This window comes from Mchenga conophoros, linkage group LG23, assembly GCF_057382185.1.
Source record: "Mchenga conophoros isolate Kocher_MC1m ecotype Shallow Benthic linkage group LG23, M_conophoros_male_GT1.1, whole genome shotgun sequence".
Classification (NCBI taxonomy): Eukaryota; Metazoa; Chordata; class Actinopteri; order Cichliformes; family Cichlidae; genus Mchenga; species Mchenga conophoros.
Genome location: NC_140547.1, coordinates 22,545,538 through 22,559,450, shown reverse-complemented (window position 1 = coordinate 22,559,450; position 13,913 = coordinate 22,545,538). Strand labels below are relative to the sequence as shown.

At 40.2% G+C, this 13,913-nt stretch overlaps 2 non-coding genes across 2 annotated transcripts; both read right to left on the bottom strand.

The window, feature by feature from the left end:
• Positions 1 to 12,815: 12,815 nt before the first annotated feature.
• Positions 12,816 to 12,889, bottom strand: trnai-aau (transfer RNA isoleucine (anticodon AAU)). The gene has a single exon. It is a non-coding gene; the product is annotated as a tRNA-Ile (tRNA).
• A 493-nt stretch (positions 12,890 to 13,382) lies between these two features.
• On the bottom strand, positions 13,383 to 13,456 carry trnai-aau (transfer RNA isoleucine (anticodon AAU)). Its single transcript has one exon. It is a non-coding gene; the product is annotated as a tRNA-Ile (tRNA).
• Positions 13,457 to 13,913: the final 457 nt, after the last annotated feature.

Genomic DNA, 13,913 nt, shown 5'->3' with positions numbered 1-13,913 from the left:
GTCATCTGCATAGCAGTGTAAATGTATGCTATGTCTTCTAATGATACTGCCTAAGGGAAGCATGTATAATGTAAACAGAATTGGTCCTAGCACTGAACCCTGTGGAACTCCATAATTAACCTCAGTGTGTGAAGAGGACTCTCCATTTACATGCACAAATTGGAGTCTATTAGATAGATATGATACAAACCACTGCAGTGCAGTACCTGTAATACCTACAGCATGTTCTAATCGCTCTAATAGGATATTATGGTCAACAGTATCCAACGCTGCGCTAAGGTCTAGCAGGACTAGCACAGAGATAAGTCCACTGTCAGAGGCCATAAGAAGACCATTTGTAACCTTCACTAAAGCTGTTTCTGTACTGTGCTGAGCTCTGAAACCTGACTGAAACTCTTCAAATAAACCATTCCTCTGCAGATGATCTGTTAGCTGTTTGACAACTACTCTTTCAAGGATTTTTGATATGAAAGGAAGGTTGGAGATTGGCCTATAATTAGCTAAGACTGCTGGGTCTAGAGATGCTTTTTGAGTAAAGGTTTAACTACAGCCAGCTTGAAGGCCTGTGGTACATAGCCGATCATTAGAGATAGGTTGATCATATTTAAGATCGAAGAATTAATTAATGGCAGGACTTCTTTGAGCAGTTTTGTAGGAATGGGGTCTAAAAGACAGGTTGATGGTTTGGAGGAAGTAATTATTGAAGTTAACTCAGAAAGATCAATTGGAGAAAAAGAGTCTAACTTAATATCAATGGTACTAAGAGTAGCTGTAGATAATATTACATCTGTGGGATGATTATTGGTAATTTTTTCTCTAATGATAAAAATTTTATTTGTGAAGAAGTTCATGAAGTCATTACTAGTTAACGTTAAAGGGATGGTTGGCTCAAAAGAGCTCTGACTTTTTGTCAGCCTGGCTACAGTGCTGAAGAGAAACCTGGGGTTGTTCTTATTTTCTTCAATCAGTGATGAATAGTAAGATGTTCTGGCTTTGCGGAGAGCTTTCTTATAAAGCAGCAAACTATTTCTCCAGGCTAAATGATGATCCTCTAGATTTGTGACACGCCATTTCCTCTCCAGATTACGAGTCATCTGCTTTAGGGTACGTGTTTGAGAATTATCCAACGGAGTCAGGTACTTCTGATTAGAGACCTTAGTTTTCACAGGAGCTACAGTATCCAGAGTCGTACGTAGTGAGGAGGTGAAATTATTAACAAGATAATCGACCTCTGTTGGGGTAGCGTTCAGATAGCTGCTCTGCTCTGTGTTGGTACAGGACATTGGAGATGAGAACAGTGGGTGGATTATATTCTTAAACTTAGTTACAGCACTTTCAGAAAGACATCTACTTTGAGAAAGTCTACTCTTCACCGCTGTGTAATCAATTATTGTAAAAGTAAATGTTATCAGGAAATGATCAGACAGGAGAGGGTTTTCAGGAAACACTGTTAAATGTTCAGTTTCTATGCCATATGTTAAAACAAGATCTAGAGTGTGATTAAAGTGGTGGGTGGGTTCTTTTACATTTTGAGAGAAACCAATTGAGTCTAATAACAGATTAAATGCCATGTTGAGGCTGTCATTTTTAGCATCTACATGGATGTTAAAATCACCCACAATAATTATTTTATCTGAGCTCAGAACTAAATTAGATATAAAGTCTGAGAAATCAGACACAAACTCTGTGTAAGGCCCAGGTGGACGATAGATGATAACAAGTAAGACTGGTTTCTGAGTTTTACAGCTGGGGTGGACGAGGCTAAGCATCAGGCTTTCAAATGAATTAAAAGTCTGTCTTGGTCTTTCATTAATTAATAGGCTGGTGTGAAAAATTGCTGCCACACCGCCCCCTCGGCCTGTACTTCGAGATTTCTGGTAGTTAGAATGACTCGGGGGTGTTGATTCATTTAAACTAACATAATCATCCTGCTGCAACCAGGTTTCTGTAAGGCAGAGTAAATCAATTTGTTGATCAATTATTAAGTCATGTACTAACAGAGACTTGGAGGAGAGAGACCTAATATTTAATAATCCACATTTCACTGTTTTACTCTTTGGTTCAGATGTGGATACTGTATTGTTCTTTCTTTGTAATTGTTTATGTTTAAGTTGTTTGTTGCTGGTTTTTAGTTTGTTTTTTGTCTTTTTGGAAGCTGACACAGTCTCTATGGAGATGGGTTTTTGGGGGGGTAGCAGGAGGAGAGAAGCTGCAGAGAGGCATGTAAGACTGCAACTTTGCTTCCTGGTCCCAACTCTGGATAGTCATATTTTGGGCGGTTTAATAAATTTGTCCATGTTTCTAGAAATGAGAGCTGCTCCATCCAAAGTGGGATGGATGCCGTCTCTCCTAACAAGACCAGGTTTCCTCCAGAAGGTTTGCCAATTATCTATGAAGCCCACATCGTTTCTGGGACATCACTCAGACAGCCAGCAATTTAAGGAGAACATGCGGCTAAACATGTCACTCCTGGTCTGATTGGGGAGGGGACCAGAGAAAACTACAGAGTCCGACATTGTTTTGGCAAAGTTGCACACCGATTCAATATTGACTTTAGTGACCTCCGATTGGCGTAACCGGGTGTCATTACTGCCGACGTGAATTATGATCTTACTGAATTTACGTTTACCCTTAGCCAGCAGTTTTAAATTTACTTCAATGTTGCCTGCTCTGGCCCCTGGAAGACAATTGACTATGGTTGCCGGTGTCTCTAGCTTCACATGTCTGAGAACAGAATCGCCAATTACCAGAGTTTGACCCCCGGCGGGTGTGTCGCCGAGTGGGGAAAAACGGTTAGACACATGAACGGGTTGGTGGTGTACCTGGGGCTTCTGTTTAGGACTATGCTCCCGCCTCACCGTGACCCAGCCGCCCTCTTTCCCCAGCTGCTTGGGATCTGCCGGGGAACAGCTAGCGGGGCCTACGCTATCTTCGGCTGCACCAGCTACAGGGGCCTGGCTAGCTACGGGTGAATGAAGGGTGCGAAGCCGAGTCTCCAATTCAGTAATCCTGGCCTCCAGCGCTGCAAATATGCTACATTTGTTACAGATATCATTACTGCTAAAGGAGGCCGAGGAGTAACTAAACATCTGACACAATGAGCAAGAAAGTGCAGGAGGGAGAGGTGAAGTAGCCATGGTGCTAATGAGTCGGCTACGAGATAAGCTAAGCTAGCGAGACAGTACAGAGACAGTGAGTGAATACTTTGGCTATAAATTAGGTAGTGAGTACACAGAAAGTGTGCTTCGGATGAAGCACGTGAAGATTATACTATGAAAGAAGAATGTATTTAAAAGTTGTTAATTAAATTGCTAAGCAAATAAGCTACTCAGAAACACCACTGTGTTTGAGCAGGAACAGGAAGTGATACTCTACCACAGAGCGAGCGAACACCAAGTGACAGCGCCACCAAGAGCTTAGACAAATGTTGTTAGTTATAAGACAATTGATAAGTGTATTTTGTAATACTGAAGCTTAAAGGAATTTGTTCAATTCTAAACTACCATTCGCTTTAATTTTCTGCCAAAATCTCCTCTCTTTTGGCGCGAAGTGGGCAATAAGCAAACAAGAGAGGCGGGCCTTTTCTCAATTCTAAGTACGCAAGTAATTTCGAGACCATTGAAAACGATGTGCCGGGGGTCCGCTGTTCTCGCTGGCTCTAATGATCCTCGACCTCGCTGTCTGCTATGTAGCTGGCGGGTCACAGACGTCTCCGAAAACGTCGGAGCGCCTTTGGAAATATATGATATCTTAATAAATCGAGCAGATATTTGAAGTTTACACAGCTACATTCTCGCTTGAAAATAACTTAAAAGTTTATTTTGTGACCCAGAAAGAGTAATATTTAAAAGTTTTTAGCCCCGCTCGTCTGCCATTGCCGCGTTTGAGTTTTGGACGAAATGCATTCTGGGATATTTAGCTGTACCAAGTCCACACAAGTCACCACTGATGCATGCTCGATAAAACGGGTGGAGCGAGAACACATCCGGAACTTTTTCGCGTTCTCGACTTGATGCGTACTTAGAATTGGAACAGTACTTTGACTGATGAAGTATCACAAGTACACGAGAACGCAAGTACGCACAAGTACGCATATTGAGAAAGGGTCACGAACTCGCGACAGAAAAGCCGATCAACTCCTCTTTTTTCTGTGTGATAAATAAATATGCAGTGTATATACAGTAGATTTTTAAAATGAGCCTCTTTCGCAACAAAAAACAAAATAAAAAATCAAATCAAATAAAAAGCAAAATAAAAGCGGTATCCAGTTTTTGCCACACACACAGAGTAATATACATTGTAAGTTACAATATGAAATATTAAGACATCTGATCTCATCAAGTTTAATAAAGGTTGGACAGCTGTGGATTATCAGCTGTCCTACTCTGACTTCAGCTCTCAGTCCCAAGCATCCCATCTGAAATAACTGGAGTAATTGGGTAACAACAACCTGCAGGATTCAAATGTGGAGCAGCTGTCTCTTATGAAGAGTCAACACTGTGGACTAAAGATTCTGAGTCAAGTAAAGAGTTGGAGTCACTCTTGCGACTTTCAGCAGTATTGTGCAAAAGATAGGTGGTATAAAAGCAAAAACCCACTGTTTCCTGTAAACCTACAGAGACGGCTCAATGGCTCTTTTCCTCAGTATAGTTGTGAATGGAGAATGATGACAATTAACCAACCAATCACATCAGCTAGAAACTTATTGTGATCATGTGTTTGAGTTGGCGTGAAGATGACTGTCATCACTGTGTTCATTAGTGATGGGCAGATGAAGCTTCATGAAGCACTGAAGCTTTTCATTCAATTGGTTCACCCCTGCGCAATGCGTCTTGAAGCTTCATTTGCTCTAGTAGGACATCTACTGGACGTAAAAATATTAGTTGGCATGAATTTGAAGAGTGTGGCATTTTGCACACAGCCTGTAAATGTCAACAACAAAAGGAGTGTGCAAAACATGTATATTGTAGTGATGGCAGTATACTGTGTATATTTATACTGGCAGTATGGAAAATCATTAGTTGGAAATGCTTAAAATGGAAATGATCATTTACTGTGAGGTGAGGTGTGGTTGGGGTGTGGACAGTGGTTGTGCTTTTGTAACGTTGAGGTATGGACACCCTGTTCACATTTTATTCTGTAAAAACGCATTTTCACTGCTTTTATGGCCTTTTTAGTGAGGAGAACATAGCTAGGATTTAATGATTTAACAAATCCTTTGTCCTCCACAATGCTAAATGGCTGGGAGTCCTCAATCACCATGCTAACCAGGTCTTCATCTATTTGAGATTGTTCTCCTGAGGAAAGACAATAAAGACAAAGCACAAATATAAATATCACACACGTAACTTATTACAGTTGTATAATATTGTTATATCATTTAGTAACATTACTGCATGCTATATTATCATGGCATTTGATGGCTCACCTGGTCTTGCTCCACAATCGGTGTTCCCCTTATTCTCATGCAAAGCTCTGTAGTGCCTAAGCATGGATGAGGTGTTGTTGTTATATCCCAGCTCACTGGCACATAGCAAACACTTCACCTTGTGCAAAAGTAAAGACAGCTTAACATAAATTGTATTGCACCACCACTATTATGAAAATACATCTTCTGTAGAGATTTACATATCTTGTTGGGAGGAATAAGATCAAAATGTTACCACACAGGGGAGGACATCCTCCTCTTCTTACCTGGCTCCATTCTCTCCTGACTTTCTCTCCTCACTCTCCTAAACCTCCAAACTGTCTCCAAACTCTCACTAACCGCAACTCTCCATCAAACACCCACATTCTGAATGAAGTCTGAGGGGTTTATATCGCTGCCATAGCTCGCGGCAAAGTTCGAACCACTTCCTGAACCAGTCACGTCGTACAGCCGGGCGGCGAGGCTTCGGACGTCATCATTTTCAGCTCCTCCCATAAATGAAGCAAGCTTCGTTACGCGCATCGCGGAAATGCCCCCTCCATTACTCGACACAAGCTTTGAAGCCTCGATAAAGAATGTCACATCACTAGTGTTCATGCCTACAGGAGATAAAGCTGAATTCCAGCTGACAGCCTTACAAGACGTACAGAGACAGTGGTTCTCATAGATCAAACTGCAGGAGCATCAAATTTGAAATCACACTAATAAATGTCATCTTTGTTAAAACTCTGAGATCAGGGTGACTAAAACCTACAAACAACTTGCTCTTATTGCAGAGAACAATCATCATATTTCTAGTACAGGGAGTGCAGAATTATTAGGCAAGTTGTATTTTTGAGGAATAATTTTATTATTGAACAACAACCATGTTCTCAATGAACCCAAAAAACTCATGAATATCAAAGCTGAATGTTTTTGGAAGTAGTTTTTAGTTTGTTTTTAGTTTTAGCTATTTTAGGGGGATATCTGTGTGTGCAGGTGACTATTACTGTGCATAATTATTAGGCAACTGAACAAAAAACAAATATATACCCATTTCAATTATTTATTTTTACCAGTGAAACCAATATAACATCTCCACATTCACAAATATACATTTCTGACATTCAAAAACAAAACAAAAACAAATCAGTGACCAATATAGCCACCTTTCTTTGCAAGGACACTCAAAAGCCTGCCATCCATGGATTCTGTCAGTGTTTTGATCTGTTCACCATCAACATTGCGTGCAGCAGCAACTACAGCCTCCCAGACACTGTTCAGAGAGGTGTACTGTTTTCCCTCCTTGTAAATCTCACATTTGATGATGGACCACAGGTTCTCATTGGGGTTCAGATCAGGTGAACAAGGTGGCCATGTCATTAGTTTTTCTTCTTTTATACCCTTTCTTGCCAGCCACGCTGTGGAGTACTTGGACGCGTGTGATGGAGCATTGTCCTGCATGAAAATCATGTTTTTCTTGAAGGATGCAGACTTCTTCCTGTACCACTGCTTGAAGAAGGTGTCTTCCAGAAACTGGCAGTAGGACTGGGAGTTGAGCTTGACTCCATCCTCAACCCGAAAATGCCCCACAAGCTCATCTTTGATGATACCAGCCCAAACCAGTACTCCACCTCCACCTTGCTGGCGTCTGAGTCGGACTGGAGCTCTCTGCCCTTTACCAATCCAGCCACGGGCCCATCCATCTGGCCCATCAAGACTCACTCTCATTTCATCAGTCCATAAAACCTTAGAAAAACCAGTCTTGAGATATTTCTTGGCCCAGTCTTGACGTTTCAGCTTGTTTGTCTTGTTCAGTGGTGGTCGTCTTTCAGCCTTTCTTACCTTGGCCATGTCTCTGAGTATTGCACACCTTTTTTTTTTTTACTTTTCTGAGCCTGTCAAGTCCTTCTTTTGACCCATTTTGCCAAAAGAAAGGAAGTTGCCTAATAATTATACACACCTGATATAGGGTGTTGATGTCATTAGACAACACCCCTTCTCATTACAGAGATGCATATCACCTAATATGCTTAATTGGTAGTAGGCTTTCGAGCCTATACAACTTGGAGTAAGACAACATGCATGAAGAGGATGATGTGGACAAAATACTCATTTGCCTAATAATTCTGCACTCCCTGTATGTTTACTTAAGTGTTCGTACAGCAATGGGGATTTCTGGATGCTCAGTAGTTTATTTCCTCTTTGCATTTGAGTGAAAGCTAAAAGTTTCTGCAGGTATATGAGCTTCGAGCTCAATTTGTTCACTCCAACATGTTAACATGCTAAAGCTGGCTGTCCCACACAGCTGCTCTGAACAAGTCCTCACTGCTCTTTATACTACATGTGCTTAATACTGACTGCCAGAAAGGACTTTCTGTGAACGCTAAGTTATCACCTCAGTTCTTTCTTTGTCTCTCTAAAAGTTAGCCCTTCCCTGTGAAACAGTCAGAGTGAACAGCAGGGTGCGTGTGTGGAGCAAGAGGATAAATTGTGTCCTAATGATTCAGAGAAGTTGAAGCAGCAGCACTGTGTGTAGAGACACTCTGACTGAGCCATGTAACTGCGAGGTGGAGTGGAAAGCAGAGCTAGCTTGCCTGTGCCTGATAGAGGAATGAAAAGAAGTACAGATGACTATTGTTGGAACTTCTCTTCTCCTCACCTCCACCACAGACTCTTCTCTCAGCTGACCTGCATGGTTCCTGCATCGACGACCCCATCAAACCTTTGAGCTTTGTGGGTTTACTGATGTTCTAGTTTAATATAGTTTCATCCTTTGTTATTTTCCATCATTTCCGAGTTTTGTTTCTAGATCAGTTCCTTGGTTGATGTTAGCCGCAATGTACTTGCGTTACATTGTAAAACAATTAAACTCGCTGAATATCATTATTTAATTTCAATAATTTATCTTCTAAACGTAGAAGTAAACTCTTTCGCTTTAACATCGTTGTAGTGCAGGTGCACGTCATTTTGCGCCAGGTTGCTGCATAGTCGTATTGTAAAGCGGAAGTTGTCGGACTCGGCTGAAGCGAGTGGCTGTTTTATGAAATGGAAATATTCCCGTATTTTCACTTTTCTGAAACAAGCAGACAAGAACATTACAGTAATATGTAAAAACTATCGGACGCTGTTAATAGCATGAGTAATCTACCGAAGCGCCTGACACGAGCGCATAGACGAACACTTCTGCGTGATCCTTGTTCATCATCCATGGATAACACCGCGGCAACTCCTGCTAAGCAGGCAAAACGTGATTTTACTTCAGCAGCACAGAAAGCGTCTGAAGGTGAGCTTAAAAAATAGTTGCAGGCTACATTGTGGAAGAGATGCTACCGCTGTGTACTGTAGAGTCTCCATCTTTAAAAAATTTATTTATTATTTAAAGAGTTTAATTTCTATTGTTTGTCCACTCAAGGTTTATAGGGATTTTAAGAAGCATTTAGTTAAATTACTTATTGAGTAATTAAGTTACTTTTCAGACACAGTAATTAGATAAGTATTTTAAATACAATATTGATTAAGTAATTAGTAATTAGTGATTAATTACTTTTTTAAAGTAACTTACCCAACACTGCTAACACTTTGGCTAATGCGTCACCCAGCTTGCGACAAACCACTCACGGAGCATCGGGGACTCAGTAAGTCTACCTCGGACATAATGACTGATACAACTGCCAAGTGGATTGCAACAAACTGCAGACCTGTTAACATCATTGAGAACACGCGCTTTACATAGCTTTGGTTCCTTGTTTCAACGACTTGAAGTGCCTCCCCAAGATTGACAGAGAGAGTAGATAAATGTTTACAGAGTTTTTTGTTAACATGAATGTTCAAGATGTTCAATAAACATGTTAAGTGCAGATATTTTCCCTTTTTTCGAGTCTGTTCGCTGATGCAAAATGAAATGCAATTAATAAAGAATAAAAATGAATGACATTTAATCGTGATTAATCAAAATTAAGCCACTGTAACCATGTGATGAATCTGATTAAACATTTTAATTGTTTGAGAACACTAATTTTTTTTTGTGATCAACATTTTATTGATTTAAAACGGGGTTGGGGGGGTGGGGGGTACAGACATATACAGCACAACTGTAAACTGCAGTAGCAAAGCAAACATTAGCAAACAAGGCATAGGGACAGCAAAGAAAAGACACAAAAACACAAAGTTAAAACCAATTATTGCCTCTTCCAGGAGATAACTCTGGATGAGAAGATTTTCCAAGCGTCAACAGTTGTGGGTCGAGCTTTATTTAATTTTGCTGTGGTATGTTCAAAACCAATAACACGGATAAGACATCGTCTCCAGAATGATTCCATACAAATGTCAGGACAGAACCATTGCTTTGTAATAGTCTTCTTTGCGGATGTAAATCCAGCGAACAACATTTTGCATTGCATTTGTTTTAAGGAGATTTCAGAGGTATCATTAAGGAGACAAAGACCAGGATTGCGAGAACACTAATTTATATTATATATTAGTATATAGGTTTTTTAAAAAGTTGTATTTCACAAGAGAGAAACTGTGCTAAAAGATCGAAGAAAAGTATTCAAATTCCCTTTGAATTTAAGCATACATCCTTTGTGTTCATTCTGCATTTACTTCATTATACTGCATAAATGTCAGTTACAAGCTTAAATATAAAGTTGAAAAAATGTAATTCCAACCAGGCAATTGCGATTAATCGCGATTAATTACAGAAAATTGCAAGATTAATTAGTTAATGTTTTTAAACTATTGACAGCACTAATTTTAATATATTTATATATTATATTATATAAATATACAATAATATAAAAATATTAAATATTAAAATGCAATTCTTTGTACACTTGCTGTATGCTGAAAAAAAATAAAAGTCTGTCTGTCTGTCTGTAACACTGAATGAACTGCTCTGAGAAAAGACCCCACTATCAGAGCAGTTCACTATCAGTTCTGTGACTGACACATCTGGACTGCTCTGCTGCTGCTCTATCGTACACAGTAGTTCCAGGCACACTGAGACTCCTCCACTCCTTCTGCTCTACACTCACACACCTGCTCCACCTGAGCTTTATGTCAAACCATTTATTCTTTTAGATATTCTGAAGCCAGAATGACTAGATTATTTGTAAATTACTGGTTGCTACAACCACAAAGTCACTGTAAATGGTAAATGGCCTGTATTTATATAGCGCTTTACTAGTCCCTAAGGACCCCAAAGCGCTTTACATATCCAGTCATCCACCCATTCACACACACATTCAAACACTCACACATAAAGAACAACTGTGCTGTTTTGTGTTGCAGTGCCACACTGTGGAATGATAGCGTTAATGTTCAATTTATACCTCAAGCTGATGTCATACTGCAGCAGGCATGTGCAGATTATATTCCTGTTTACTTTATATTTAAGTTGCAATCAATACTTTTAAGACCTTCTGCTTGCAAGACTTTCAAACGATGTGGCCATCTTCAACTAGATCCCCCAAGACATCCTAGATAATCCCACAAGTACAGTCATTGTGATCATGGTTCAGTGTGGTACAGACCAAGATATTGGTTAGTTTAACTTTACAAAAGAGTTTTATGTTGATCATGTTGTTCATTGTAAAACCTACTTGTAATGTTTTATACACTGATAGAACAGAAAGATGTTTGCAAGATAGGTTAGACTTGTAAGCCCAGCTGCACTTCAGGCCTTAGAAATTGAACACATACCTCTTCTATAGAAACAGACATGTCACAGATTGGGTCAGGAACCAAGGAAAAAACACAGAGGACACAGATGTTTAATTTCTTTTAAAAAGTGGGTGTTTATTACCCCAAAATATGAAAAATAATGAAGAAATCCAAAGCAGACCAATAAAAGAAGTCAGCTCAATAAACTAAATTCAAAATAATGATTTTTGTATCGGAAAAAATATCGAACCGTGACACCAAAATATTGAACCGAACCTTCAATTTTGTGTATCGTTACACCCCTATTATATATATGTCTCACTACAACCCACAAAGGGACTTGAACCCTCAATCTTCTGATCCGAAGTCAGACGCCTTGTCCGTTAGGCCACGTGGTCTGGCAGAAGTTCCCTCTTTTCACGAACATTCGTTGGAGTCTGTTTGAATCAACTGCTGGTGTTGGGTTGCTCACGTGGCTGGTGGATATTGCTTGATTGTTGCTTGAAATAATTGATTGTTGCTTGAAATAAGTGCATGCCACAGCATTTCTCCCATGTATCACGCTCTTAAAAATGTCTTCCTACCTGCCACATGCACAGTGGATCCAGCCACTAAGCCAGAGTATCATCTGCCAATGCAGGTCATAAAGCTTACGTGGCCCGATCTGTCACCTGAAAGTTGGCAGAGGTTTTTTGTTGGATCCCACCCAAAAAAATCTACAGTTTATCATTTTTTCCTGTTTTTTGGACCTCTACTACTCCCTCAGTTTTTGTGCTATTTTCTCAGTTCAAATCTCTAAAAATTCTGCTCTTTCTGCTCTTTCCTGCTATGACTTTTGGTGCTCATAACTTCTATACTTTTTGAGATATAGATTTTTCTTTTCAATATTTTTTGCCCTTTTTTGCATATTATCAGTGGCCTCACTGATTTTCCTTGCCGGCTTGACCTGTGTTTTAGCTCAGTGAGATGAGCGTCCGTTCTCAGACTGGGAGGCCGGGGTTCAAATCCCGCTTATGGCAACATTTCTTTCAGTTAACACTTAAACTTTTTTAACTCTTTTCAACACAATTTTATGCTTTTTCACCCCTTTTCAGCACAATTTTCAGTATTTTCACCACTTTTCAGCACAAATACCAGCTTTTTCAGCTGTTTTAAGCAAAAACCTCTTTTCAGCAGAATTCTGCTCATTCAACTCTTTTCAGCAGAAATTCTGCTGATTAAACTCTTTTCAGCAGAAATTCTGCTGATTCAACTCTTATCAGCACAATTCTCAGCCTCTTCTGCTCATTTCAGCACAATTGTCAGTCTCTCAACCTCTTCTTTGTGAGAAAGAGATTGGCGCAGTGAAATGAGAACCTGCCTTGATTACCAGAAAGGCCAGGTTCGAATCCTGCTCAGGGCAACTTTTTTTTTTTTCAACTTTTTCAGCTTTTTTCAGCAGATATCTTCAGCATTTTCGCAGGAAATGCAAATTTTTCTAGTTGTTGCTTGAAATAATTGATTGCTGCTTGAAATAAGTGCATGCCACAGCATTTCTCCCATGTATCACGCTCTTAAAAATGTAGTCCTACCTGCCACATGCACAGTGGATCCACCCACTAAGCCAGAGTATTATCTGCCAATGAAGGTCATAAAGCTTACGTGGCCCGATCTGTCACCTGGAAGTTGGCAGAGGTTTTTTGTTGGATCCCACCCAATAAAATCCACAGTCTATCATGAGACAGCACGTTGGATGGCTGTTGAATGGCCAGTATGGGGATTGAACCCATGACCTTGGCGTTATTAGCACCACGCTCTGACCAGCTGAGCTAACCGGCCCAAAAAATGTGTGTGAACCCATCCTTTTGTTGACTAATATACCAAAAAAGAGAGGGTGGAAGAACTGTTAAGAACACAAGAGAAATGTGTGTTTACAAGAAATTACTTCAACATAGTGGGAAAAAAAAGTCCTCTGTTGACTTACAAAAAATGCTTTAAGAAGAAATTTGCCACAAAACAATACATGGTGTGCGTCTTCTAAAGTTAGGGTCGTTAGGTGAGGATATAAAGCAGCAGTTTTTGATGCAGTATGCTGTGTCAGACTTTGGAAATGAGTGATTTATCCAGAAAGTAGCTGGAAAAGTGATTTGGAGATTGTAGCTAAGCATGTAATGTATTCATTAGCGTGTCATGTGTCAGTGAATTTTGTGGTTTGCTGTCATTTGTAGTTGCGTACATCACTCACCTGGAAGTTGGCAGAGGTTTTTTCTTGGATCCCACCCAAAAAAATCCGCAGTCTATCATGAGACAGCACGTTGGATGGCTGTTGGAATGGCCAGTATGGGGATTGAACCCATGACCTTGGCGTTATTAGCACCACGCTCTGACCAGCTGAGCTAACCGGCCTACAAAATCATTCTGTTGACTGATATACCAAAAAAGAGGGTGGAAGAACTGTTAACAACACAAGAGAAATGTGTGTTTACAAGAAATTACTTCAAGCAGTACCAATGAAAGCCAACTCTTGGAAGCTCCTACTGATCAGAAGCCACCTATGCAGGTGTAGTTCCACCAACAGCCTGCTTCCAAGTCGTGATTTTTTCACCCATGTCGCTTGAGGTCATGGCATGTTATTGACTTTCTATGGTTGCTTCTAAGCCAAGACCACTGGGGCCTGGCACTGATAAGGCCAAGTTCATGGCTTCAGTCGGCAACCTGGCCATTCGAGCCTCGTTTGAGAACTCGTAGAGTCTCTGTTGAAGGACATGAAATTGACAAAAGTGTAGCAATTTTGGATGACATAAAGGATTCGAGGTTGGCCTGCTGCAATCTAACTGGGAACGCATGCCTGCTCCTCAAGGAC